Genomic DNA, 12448 nt, shown 5'->3' with positions numbered 1-12448 from the left:
AGAGATAAAATTGTAACCATGCAGCCGTCAGCTACAGTATCACATCAGACAGTGCACTATAGATCCCCTGAGGAACAGTTCCACTCATTCTCTACTATAGGAGAGGAAGAATTGTATAAACTTGTTAAATCATCTAAACCATGGCATCTGTGAGGATTTCCAGTCAGGATTTAGACCGTATCATAGTACTGAGACTGCTCTCCTTAGAGTTACAAATGACCTGCTCTTATCATCTGATCGTGGTTGTATCTCTCTGTTAGTGCTATTGGATCTTAGTGCTGGCGTTCGACACTATTGACCACCACTATTCTTTTTGCATAGACTAGAACACACTTTGTTGGCATTAATGGGAAGTGCGCATTAGCATGGTTTAAATCGTACTTATATGACCGCCATCAATTCGTAGCAGTGAATGAAGAGGTATCATATCGATCACAAGTGCAGTATGGAGTACCTCAAGGCTCATTACTAGGTCCGTTACTCTTCACACTTTACATGTTACTCTTGGGAGATATCATCAGGAAACACGGTGTTAGCTTTCACTGTTATGCTGATGATACTCAGCTCTATATTTCTTTGCGGACCGGCGAAACATAACAATTTGAAAAACTAACGGAATGCATAGTCGATATAAAAAAACTCGATGACGAGTAATTTCTTACTGATAAATTCTGAAAAAACAGAGGTGTTAATTATCGGACCTAAAAGCTCTGCATGTAATAACCTAGAACACCGTCTAAGACTCTACTCTGTCAATTCTTCGTCATCCGTCATCAGTTTAGGAACCTAGGTGTGCTATTTGATAGCAACCTTTCCTTAGAACAGCCCATTTCTAGCATTTGTTAAAACTGCGCATTTTTCCATCTCAAAAATATACCTAAATTACGGCCTATGCTCTCAATGTCAAATGCAGAAATGTTAAATCCATGCATTTATGACCTCAAGGTTAGATTATTGTAATGCTTTTATTGGGTGGTTGTTCTGCACGCTTAATAAACAAACTCCAGTTAGTCCAAAATGCAGCAGCTAGAGTTCTTACTAGAACCAGGAAGTATGATCATATTAGCCCGGTCCTGTCAACACTGCACTGGCTCCCTATCGAACATCGTATAGATTTTAAAATCTTGCTTTTTACTTATAAAGCCCTGAATGATTTAGCACCTCAGTATTTTAATGAGCTCTTGTTACATTATAGTCCTCCACGTCCGCTCCTTTCTCAAAACTCTGGCAATTTGATAATACCTAGAATATCAAAGTCAACTGCGGGCGGCAGATCCTTTTCCTATTTAGCACCCAAAATCCTTTAAAGGATTTTTAGGCTGCATTAATTAGTTAATGCCATAACACCCATAACTTCCCATAACACCCGATGTACTTGCTACATCATTAGAAGAATGGCATCTACGCTAATATTAGTCTTTTTCTCTCTTATTCCGAGGTCGCCATAGCCACCAGATCCAGTCTGTATCCAGATCAGAGGGTCACTGCAGTCACCCGGATCCAGTATGTGTCCAGCCCAGATGGTGGATCAGCACCTAGAAAGGACCTCTACAGCCCTGAAAGACAGCGGAGACCAGGACTAGAGCCCCAGAGACAGATCCCCCGTAAAGACTGAGCCTGGTTTCTCCCAAGGTTTTCTTTCTCCATTCTGTCACTGATGGAGTTTTGGTTCCTCGCCGCTGTCGCCTCTGGCTTGCTTAGTTGGGGACACTTCATTTACAGCGATATCGTTGACTTGATTGCAAATTATTGCACAGATACTATTTAAACTGAACTGAGCTGCATGATGACATCACTGAATTCAATGATGAACTGCCTTTAACTGTCATTTTGCATTATTGACCCACTGTTTTCCTAATGCTGTTCAGTTGCTTTGACGCAATCTTTTTTGTTTAAAGCGCTATATAAATAAAGGTGACTTGACTTGACTTGTTTGTTTTAATGGCACAAATGGGCACAAATCGAGCACAAACGAACTGCGCTGGTTTGGAGTGATTTGGGCAATGTGGGGTGGAGAGTGACGTCACATGGTCAGAAAAGAATGTTTAATATCTCAAACACAAAACCAGCACAAACGTTCAAACGAATGGCATAGTTTTGCTGATTATTTCTTTTTATGGGGTGCCAACTTCACAGAGGTCACATAAACTACTTTAGAGACTATTATCTTTTTTAAGCATTAAAGTGTGTTTTTTGTTCAGCAAAAGTGAGTCGTATAGGTTTGGAATTACAAATTTAAGTTAACTGTTCCTTTGTGCTGGCTTAACAGAAAAATAAAAAGATGATGATGAGCTTGAAGAGTATGAAGCCACCAATACATTGATTGGGGTAAGAAGAGCTTTTTTAGGACACATACCAGAGACATGGGTAAGCCACAATCGCATATTTTAATTATATATTTAATATTTGATTATCATGCTTAATATTTTGATTATTAAACAACAATAATAATAGAGTCTGATCTCCTTCTAAAAAAATGTTTCTTAAAAAAAAGTATCAAATGTAAGTTTTTGGTATGCTTGTACTGTCATTTATTTATGTGCTGTCCCATTTATGTGCATTCATTTTGTTAGGAGGAGTCCAACCTCAAAGCAGAGACAGATCAGTATGCACTTGGAATCGTGAATTTGTTTCTGCTGTAAAAAGACCCATTTTCCAGTAAGACTGGCTTTATTTTTACAATATGAAGATATATTTACAATGAATTAAATGCTTTCTTTAAAGCGATAGTTAACTCAAAAATGAAAATTAAGTCATCACCCAGCTTACAGAATTTTGTTACAAGAACATTCTCCAAATATTTAGTGTTGGTTCTGGGAACATAAAAAATGTCCAGTTTTCTTGACATTAGGGAATGTTTTTTTTAAAGGTATGATGTTCCTCAAACGTTCTTTCAACTTAATTTTGATTTAAAATGAAATATTCTAGGAACATTGATTTGTAATATTCCAAAAACACAAAAATATCCAGTTTCCTTAATGTTAGTAGAATGTCATTTAAAGGTTAGTATGATGTTCCTGAAACATTCTTTCAATCATTCAAATGCCTGCTGTGAACAAGCACTGATCGAAAGAGACATAAGAACACAAACTACAACTTTCTTCAGCCACAGCCTTAGATGAACTGAAGATAAAAGACTTTAAATTTCTCAAGATCTGATTAAACAACTCCACAAACAGCATTACCAGCTTCAGTTATTACTAACCAGATTTTTATTTCTTTATTTCTGTCAGACGTCTACAGAAGTTCTTATTGAGAATTAACAAAGGTTTAGATGTTGATGTCTTATTGAAAATGTTTCATTTGAGGTCAACATCATGAAGATCTGTGTTTAGTTGGACTTTTGACCCATGACTTTTTTTTTTAGTTACTTCTTTTGCAGCAATTGCAGGTGTTTTCAGAACACATTTCTTTGATAAAGCTGCTCAACATGTCTATTTTAAAAGCAGATAAATGACTGCATTAAAGTGGTTAAAATAACTCATTCAATGTGAAGAGAAATAACTTAACGCTGTTGTTGCATTTGACATGCTGAATGTTTATGTTTGCTAGTGCATAAATAGTGCCATTATTAACTTTTGGTTTAAAACATGTTTTGTGTTATTAATACACTCACAGACAGACATCAACATTTGACATATTAAATTAAATTAAATTAAATTAAATTAAATTTATGCATTTAGCAGATGCTTTTATCCAAAGCGACTTACAGTGCATTCAGGCTATCAATTTTAACCTATCATGTGTTCCCAGGGATCGAACCCCCAACCTTGCGCTTGGTAATGCAATGCTCTACCACTTGAGCTACAGAAACACTACATATGAAACACAACAATGGTGACATGCTTCATGCCAGCATACGAAACCCATCCAGGGGTCCCAGCATGCATTGCTGAATTTCTTTTTCTTTTTCTTTTTTTTTTAATTGTTAAATATATATATATATATATATATATATATATATATATATATATATATATATATATATATATATATATATATAGTCACCATTGTTGAGTTTGTGTGATGAGTGCTGATGTCTAAGTGTGCTGTGTTGTAGTTTTGGACTGTCTTACATAAAGCATTGAAATGTTACAAAAAAATAATTATTTTTTTTTACACATTTGAGTGCAGCCACTTGTCTGTTATCAAAATAAACATGTTGATCTACTTTATCAACACATACATGTTTTCTGAAAATACCTGCAATAGTTGCAAAAGAAGCAATTAAAAAAAAAAGTCAATGGTCAAAAGTCCAATACTAAACACTGCTCTCCATTATGGTGATCTCAAACATTTTTAATAAGACATCAACATCTCTGTTAATTCTCAATAACAACTTCTGTAGATGTCTGACAGAAAAAAAGTAAATCTAGTATCACTTAATCATTTAGTAATAAGTGAAGCTGGTAATGCTGTTTGTGGAGTTGTTTAATCAGATCTTGAGAGATTTAATGTATTTTATCTTCAGTTCATCTAAGGCTCTGGCTGAAGAAAGTTGTAGTTTGTGTTCTTGTTTCTCTTTCTTTCAGTGCTTGTTCACAGCAGGTGTTTGAATAATTGAAAAAATGTTTCAGGAGCATCATACTAACCTTTAAATAATTTTCTACTAACATTTAGGAAACTGGATATTTTTATGTTCTTGGAATGTTAAAAATCAGTGTTCCTAGAATGTTGCACTTTAAATCAAAATTAAGTTGAAAGAACATTTGAGGAACATCATACTTTTTAAAAACATTCTTTTAACGTCAAGAAAACTGGACATTTTTTTTTGTTCCAAGTTCACAAGTTGTGAAAAATCTAAATTAATAAAACTGCAAGATGAAAAAAAAAACAATGCGTAGAAACCCCCGAAAAACTATCCATGTATTTTGTTTATGAGTTGAATCTTCTTCACTAACTCCAGACTGACAGTCAAAATGACAGATGAATGCGATAACTTCCTGTTGCGAAGAGCACAGCAGATATATTTACCTCAGAGAAGAAACATAGATTGTATTTCTTGTTGCAATTTTATTTACCCTCTGGAGTTGATCAACGCGGATGCGCGTTTTGTGGCATCTTCGCCTGATAACTCTGAAAATAACTTAAATTACACTTTCAGTTTTGATCGTACAGATAAGAGCAATACATCAATCAAATCTGTAAAGGGTCTACTTTTATTTGTATATACACATAATAACAACAAAACTTTGTGGATTTATAAAATAAAGAAAACAAACAGGGTGCGTTGTCTGCCACCTTGGTTCTGCGTGATCTTCATTTAGAAACGCGTCATTAAAATTAACTGTAACTCAGCAAATACTCAACAAAGAGACATGAGAGATATGTCTATAGAAAGCTTGACATGTCTACTTTTAAATTAAGCTAGTCTCATCAAAAACAAATATTCTGTGATAAAGTAATCCATATGAAAACAACGCAATGTCCAGTCTTTCACGTCTCCCTTCATTATATCTAATGCAACCACTCCCACGCACCGAGTGCGCTATTGATATATTAATAGACAACATGAAGCTCGCAGCTGTAAATGCCCACATGACTGCAAACAAAGCAGTGAAACTGTTCCTCAAGGTTTTTTTTTTTACTGTCTGCTTCGCGCTGAGTGGAATAATACAGGTACGTGCTGAGAGGAATAAGAAAAACCAGCAGAGATCATAAACATGAGTAAGTCTTTTTTATTATTAATCCACTTGTATTAGTTTTCATATAACACATTTTACCAGTTAGACTTTTTCCAAAATATAATTTCTGACTAAATTTATAATCAAGTGAAACATTATGAAGTTTCATTTACATCACCTCAATGTTTCACGATGCCAGGATGTTTTTTGTTGTTGTTTTTTTTTATGTTCTAACGTATAACATAGCAATTCGATATAAAAGTAATATGAAGTATGTGCCAGGTATGTGATGTTCATTTATGTATTTCAACATGACACAATACCAGTAAAAACTTTTGAACAGTAAGATTTTTAATGTTTTTGTAAAGAATTCCCTTTTGCTGACCAAGTCTGCATTTATTTGATCCAAAATACAGAAAGTTGCATTTGCTAAAGCAGCAATATTGTGAAATATGTTTACTATTTTAAATAACTGCTTTCTATTTTAATATATTTTAATATACTCCAGGTGTAACATATACACTATAACATTCAAAAGCTGGGAATGTTATAACTTTTATTTAGCACACAAGTGATAATAAATACAATAAACATTTATTTTGTCCTCACATTCTTTATTGTAACTCTTCCCTCTCAGTCACACACCTGACTGAAAGACTCATTATGCAGCTCATTTTGCGGGCCTTTGTCTTCTCAGGTGTGAATCACACTAATATTGATGGTCAATCACGCCTACTCACATATGCCCTTTCGAAACAAAACGTGTCTTAAAAATATTTTAATCAATCTATTGTTTATTGTGAGCAAGTAAACAAGATGATTTTCACATCATTTTGAAGCAAAAATTCTAGGCTACAAAGTCCATGTTTGACAGTCTTGTAAACAAATGTTCTCTAGGTGTTTTATGACCTTATTTCAGTGACTTCAAAATTGTAGTTTTTCACTAACCACGCATAAACGTTGTTTTCTCATAAACACAATCATGTACATACATGCTATTTACATATTATTGTAGCCCAGTTTGTACTGAATACAGTGTAATTAGACTTTAGCCATGTATATGTTTATAAGCAACTGAAAAAAGCACAAAAGTCAGGGGATGTCAAAACTTCTCCAGGCCCCCAAAAACCCCCTAGACTTCAGAGGGTTAACGTTAATGAGATAATTAATTTAGTAATTGAGTGATGATTGAACATTATTGAAAAACATCTGCTGTTAACAAACAATCACTGAAAGAAAGAGAAACAAGAACAGAAAAAAAGACGAGCAGAAATACAAGAACTACAACTGACTTCAGCCACAGCCTTAGATGAAATCAACACAATACAGAAGACATTAAATCTCTCAAGATCTCAGCAGAGGATGATTAAACAACTCTACAAACAGCATCACCAGCTTCAGGCATCACTAACAAGATTGACTTTAGATGTTGATGTTTCTGCTATTTCTGCTCATCTCTTTTTTCTGTTCTTGTTTCTCTTTTTTTCAGTGATTCAGTTTGTTAAAAGCAGGTGTTCTTCAATAATGCCCAATCATCACTCAATTACTAAGTGAATTATATCATTAACTTTAACACTGCTTCAGTGTTACTTTTTTAACACTGAATGTGGATTATATAAACACTGGGTGTGTTGATTTAACACTGGGGGTTTTACTGTGTGGATTACTGTGAATCGACCCGTAATGTTTTGCCACTTCGCTTATATACAGCACATCACCGGGAACTGTCTTCCTGCCATCGAAGATATCTACACAACCAGGTGTGTGAAGAGGGCAACCTCTATCATGAAGGATCCTTCTCACCCTTCCTGCTCCTTGTTCATGCCTCTCCCATCTGGAAGGAGACTGAGAAGCATTCAGACCAGAACTTCTAGACTCAAAAACAGTTTCTTCCCACAAACAATCAGACTTCATGAGGGGAAGAGATGAGATTGCACCAGCTGTTGTTCTGTGCTTTTTCTCATAGATCCTCTCTTCAGATTAGTGAGTTTTATTATTTTATTACAGGATAGGAATCTTGAATTCAGTTTTGGTAAAATCCATCATTTCTGTTAAAAATGTGTTCTGTTAAATAACAGTTATTTCCTGGTAGCAGGGTTGCCAGTAAGGTACTGTTAATTTACAGCTCTCAACCGTTAATTTACAACTCTTAATTTTTACAGTGTTTTACCGTAATTCTACCACAGAAATTAACTCCGCTCCCATTGCTTCAAACAGTTTGAGTTTAAAAACTAGCATTCATACGATGTTAGTACTGTCAACTTATTTCATTTGAGTACACTGAAAAGGAATATTTCTTAGTATAAAACTGCAAACACTTAATGTGTAATGGTAAAGCAACTGAAAACATAACTTTTACTCAAATCATTGCAGTTTATCATTAGCTATAGCACACATGTATGTGCTAAAGTACTTAACACAGAGATCATCACTGTATCAGCAACTCCACATTTACTGTCTTTAAAAAAAGCAGCAGAACATCAGTGCTCGTGGCTCATCATTGACTGAAGCACAGACTCTACTCTCCAGCACAATCGTGACAAACAAAACTACATTAAACTAACAGATCTTTCTTGTGCAAAAACACATTAATACAGTTGAGTTCAGTATTTACTCTCCTTATCAGTGTATGACTTTGCATAACTTTTTTTCTATGGATGTTCATAAATATTTCAGTCAAATTAACTTTTTTTTTTCCATTTGGTAAATCTGACTCTTACGTTTTACAGTATATTGCTGTTTTTTTTCCTTGAATTAATGGCAACAAACTGTAGAAAAACAGATTGTTGCCGTAAATTAATTAGTTTATTACTGTTAAATTACATTTCATGCTGTTTTTTCTTCATCTTACATCTACTATAAAACTTTAAACCCCACAACAAAATCCTCAGTTTTAAATGAACACTTATAATGTGTGCACACTACAGAGTGTTAGAGTAACACTGAATCAGTGAAGTTAATTAGATAATTCTGTGATTATTTGATGATTGAGCATTAGTGATGAACACCTGCTATTAACAGGCAGAATCACTGAAGAAAAGAGAAACACAAGAACTACAACTGACTACAACCTTAGACCAATCAACTGAAATAAAAGTCATTAAATCTCCCAAGATCTGATTTAACAACTCCTAAAACAGCTTCACCAGCTTCACATTACTAACCAGGGGTGCGTTTCCCAAAACCATAGTTGCTAAATAAGTTAGTAACTTTGTTGGTTGCAATGCAACTTCCCATTGCCAACCAACTAAGTTGCTAACAAGTTAGCAACTATGGTTTTGGGAAATGCACCCCTGACTGACTTTATTTCTGTCAGATGTCTACAGAAGATCTTATTGAGAGTTACAGAGGTTTAGATGTTTTTTTACTACCATGATGGCAATCAGTGTTTACTTTAGTTGGGCGCTTGAACCGTGACTTTTTAACATTAACTTTTTTGTTGTTGTTCTTGTTGTAGTTTTTTTTTTTTTGTGCCTGCTGTAACAATTATAGCAAAAAAAAAAGCCAAAAGAAAAAAATCTGGTATTGTGGTATATAGATTGATAAGAACAGTCATTCTCTTATTTCTGATTCATTGACTTTATCCAGTGTCTCTTCTCTTACTGAATATTGATACTAGCGCGAAAGAACAAGCACTGCTGAGCCATCAGTTATGAAAGACCATTAAAAAGACATCACTCCTTTAAAAAATAAAATAAAATAAAAGCTTTGCTGTAATTTAGACAGACACATCATGAATCAGTGTATGACTCACAACAATGGTGACAATCCACAAAATAAACAGATCAGTTCTAAACACCACAAAACACACTACTAAAACTCAAGACAAAAGCAAAAATACAAGCACATAGTAAGAATTCAAGAAAATAAGTGGACAATTCAGCGGCATAATTTATTCATGCCGCAATGCATGCCCATAATGCTGTATGTTAGGTGTGAGATTCATTGAACTTGGTTTGCTATAATACAGTAGGTAGAAAACCAAAATGGGTACTACCGCCGCGCGTACCACTGCCGCAGGGCCGCGGCGTTAACTGCAAGTCAGTCGTGTGTTAAAATCATTCGCTATACTACCGCCAGGTGGCGCAAAGGGACGGATTGCGAACTGAATGTAATTGTAAAATGAGATAAAAGGAGGAAGTAAAACAACAATAACATTATGATATAACATTGTAACATCTTTAAAAACCATTAAAAAATGTACAGTGAGTTCATTTCAAAATGTAGGATAGTCTTAGGCTACAGTCTACTCCTCAAAAATTAAAAGAAAGACCTTTACACAAAGGATCTTATGCTTGCTATTGTTATTAAACAGTCATTAAATATAAGGCCTATATATACGGATAAAAAGCTAAATGTTTTCATTTCGGTTCATTCTTGATTTAAAAAAAAAATCCTTTAGGTTCCATTTGCAGATCGAAATGAGAACGGTCCAGCATTTAGCAATAATATTTATTAATTCTGTTATTATTTTTGATTTTTCACAATCAGCAGAGGATGATTAAACAACTCTACAAACAGCATCACCAGCTTCACGCATCACTAACAAGATTGACTTTAGATGTTGATGTTTCTGCTATTTCTGCTCATCTCTTTTTTCTGTATAATTTCATAATAATAATGTTATTAAAAGTGCCATCGATCTGAGTAAATTTTACCATTATAGAATTGTGACTTTAAAGGTTAGTGATTTAAGAGGTGAAAATACTGTGAAATTACAAATGGCATGGGATTTTAGAGCATAACAACTGAATGTCTATGAAACGTTAGCCAATAAAGCATTTTTTTTAAACAATGGCACTTAAAGTTCTGAACTAAAATATTATTTCAACCATATAGCCTGTGAATAAACAAAAAACATACTTTTCAATGAAAGAACACTTAGAGAGTGTAGGTTGCTTCTGGTATTTGGATTTGTACTTCAATATAATGAGCTCCAAGTTTAGGAATAGCCAACACGGTTTTTTTTTTTTTTCTCTCTCTCTCTCCATTTAACTCTCTATTTAACACCATTAACTTACAATGAAATACATCTTCCTTCAGGTAGACTGAATGTTTTTCTGTCTTGCTAAATGTTGGGCTCATGATCAGTAAGTTGTATTCGCTCAAATTGATTTAGTTAAATCAAAACTTGCGGACTCTGAAGCTGGGTGCAGTTAGCGCGAGTCCCGCGTGCTGTGAAGCGGGAGCAGCTGACGGAGGATTCCGCTTGGTCTTAAAGCCTTCCGCAAATGCTACGTTCACAAATAACAATGATTTTTGTAAAATAATGATTAATTATCAATTGATAATTTGTTATTATTATGGTCTTGTGAAAACAATAATATTGGCTGCGGGGAAATAATGAATAAAAAGAGTAAGGCTGCTGTGAGTGCAGGCATGTTTCAACTCAGTAACATGACAACACACTGTTCCTCACAGCTAAAAAACAGACCGAGTTCAGTTCAGCTGGAGGGGGTTGAGGGTAGTTCTGTATAGCTTGTGGGGGTTGATATAAATGTGTGAATCTCTTGGTCTTTCATATGGACAGTGTCTTATGAGGGTATCAAACTTGCAGAACAGGTTTAGATAGGACGATTGGCTCGTCATTTTGGTTTTAGGACAACTTTGAAGAAAGGTTTTGATCCACTTCAAATGTTGACTAATGTATAGCGCAATATAGTTTATTGGTTATTATAACTTAATTTCAGAGGTAGTTGCCTTAACTAAAAAAAAAAAAAAAAAAAAAATTAAAAATAAATACATAAATAAAATAAATTCGCAAACTGTTGCGTTAATTTTATTTTGTTTCATCTAAACAATATTTTTAGACTACGAAAAATAAATTCTCACAGAATGTAGCCTTTTCATAACCAATATATTGAACCATCTCTTTATGTTTTTCAAAATCCCAAACAGAGTCCAGACATCAGTATGATCCGTCTATGATGTTTTATAGGCTTTTTTAGATTTGGGAATACACATGCGTTACAGACATGACAAAAAACATTTTGGAGTTTTCGGAGACACATGGACGCGCCTTTAAAGAGAAATACAACCCTCACAGATTACATAATGCTTTCGTTCTGAATTGATTCGTTTAAAAGACATTTCAAGTTTTCTGTAGATATATTTCTCATGTATGTGAGACACCACAATTTTAGTTAATTCATTATCAGGAAAAAATTCAAGTGATTTAGAGGGCGCCTCCCTGTCCTGCATGCGCATTAATAATTTTCACACAAACACTTGAATATGAATAATAATTCACATTTTGCATATGTATTACAACGTAAATAATTTTTTTTTACATGCAATTATCCAAAATAAAACCAAACAAGATTTGTAAAGAAGATAAAACAAATAAGAATAAATGCTGCACGTGCACTCAGCAAAACACTCGCGCCCGCGCAAATCTGCACGCAGACATTTTACACACCTGCATTTAAATGCGGCTGCAATTTTATTTTTTTACTTAAATTATATGAAAGCAAGTAAAGAAGGCTCCCTTTAAAATCACTGAAGTTGTCTATTAATGAAGCTCTTTTTTTTACATCATTTGCACTTTGGTGATTATAATGAGAGAATTTGAGTTTAATCGTGAGGACGTTTTATTAATCAGTCCATTCTTATGATTTAGCTAAATCGTGCAGGTTTAATTTATTAGTTTCCTGTTTAAAATTAGGCCTAAATAATTCCTAATAATGGGAACTAAATTATACAGTGCCTCACGTTTTACTAAAATAAAGAAAGTAATTTTCTAAAACACGCAACAATTTCTTAATCAGTGTACAGACAAATATATTTTCCCAAGAAGTTGTCTGTCAAAATAAAGGACAGGTAAC

The sequence above is a fragment of the Cyprinus carpio genome, unplaced genomic scaffold, assembly GCF_018340385.1.
Source record: "Cyprinus carpio isolate SPL01 unplaced genomic scaffold, ASM1834038v1 S000006545, whole genome shotgun sequence".
Classification (NCBI taxonomy): Eukaryota; Metazoa; Chordata; class Actinopteri; order Cypriniformes; family Cyprinidae; genus Cyprinus; species Cyprinus carpio.
Note: the sequence above shows the minus strand (reverse complement) of the source record.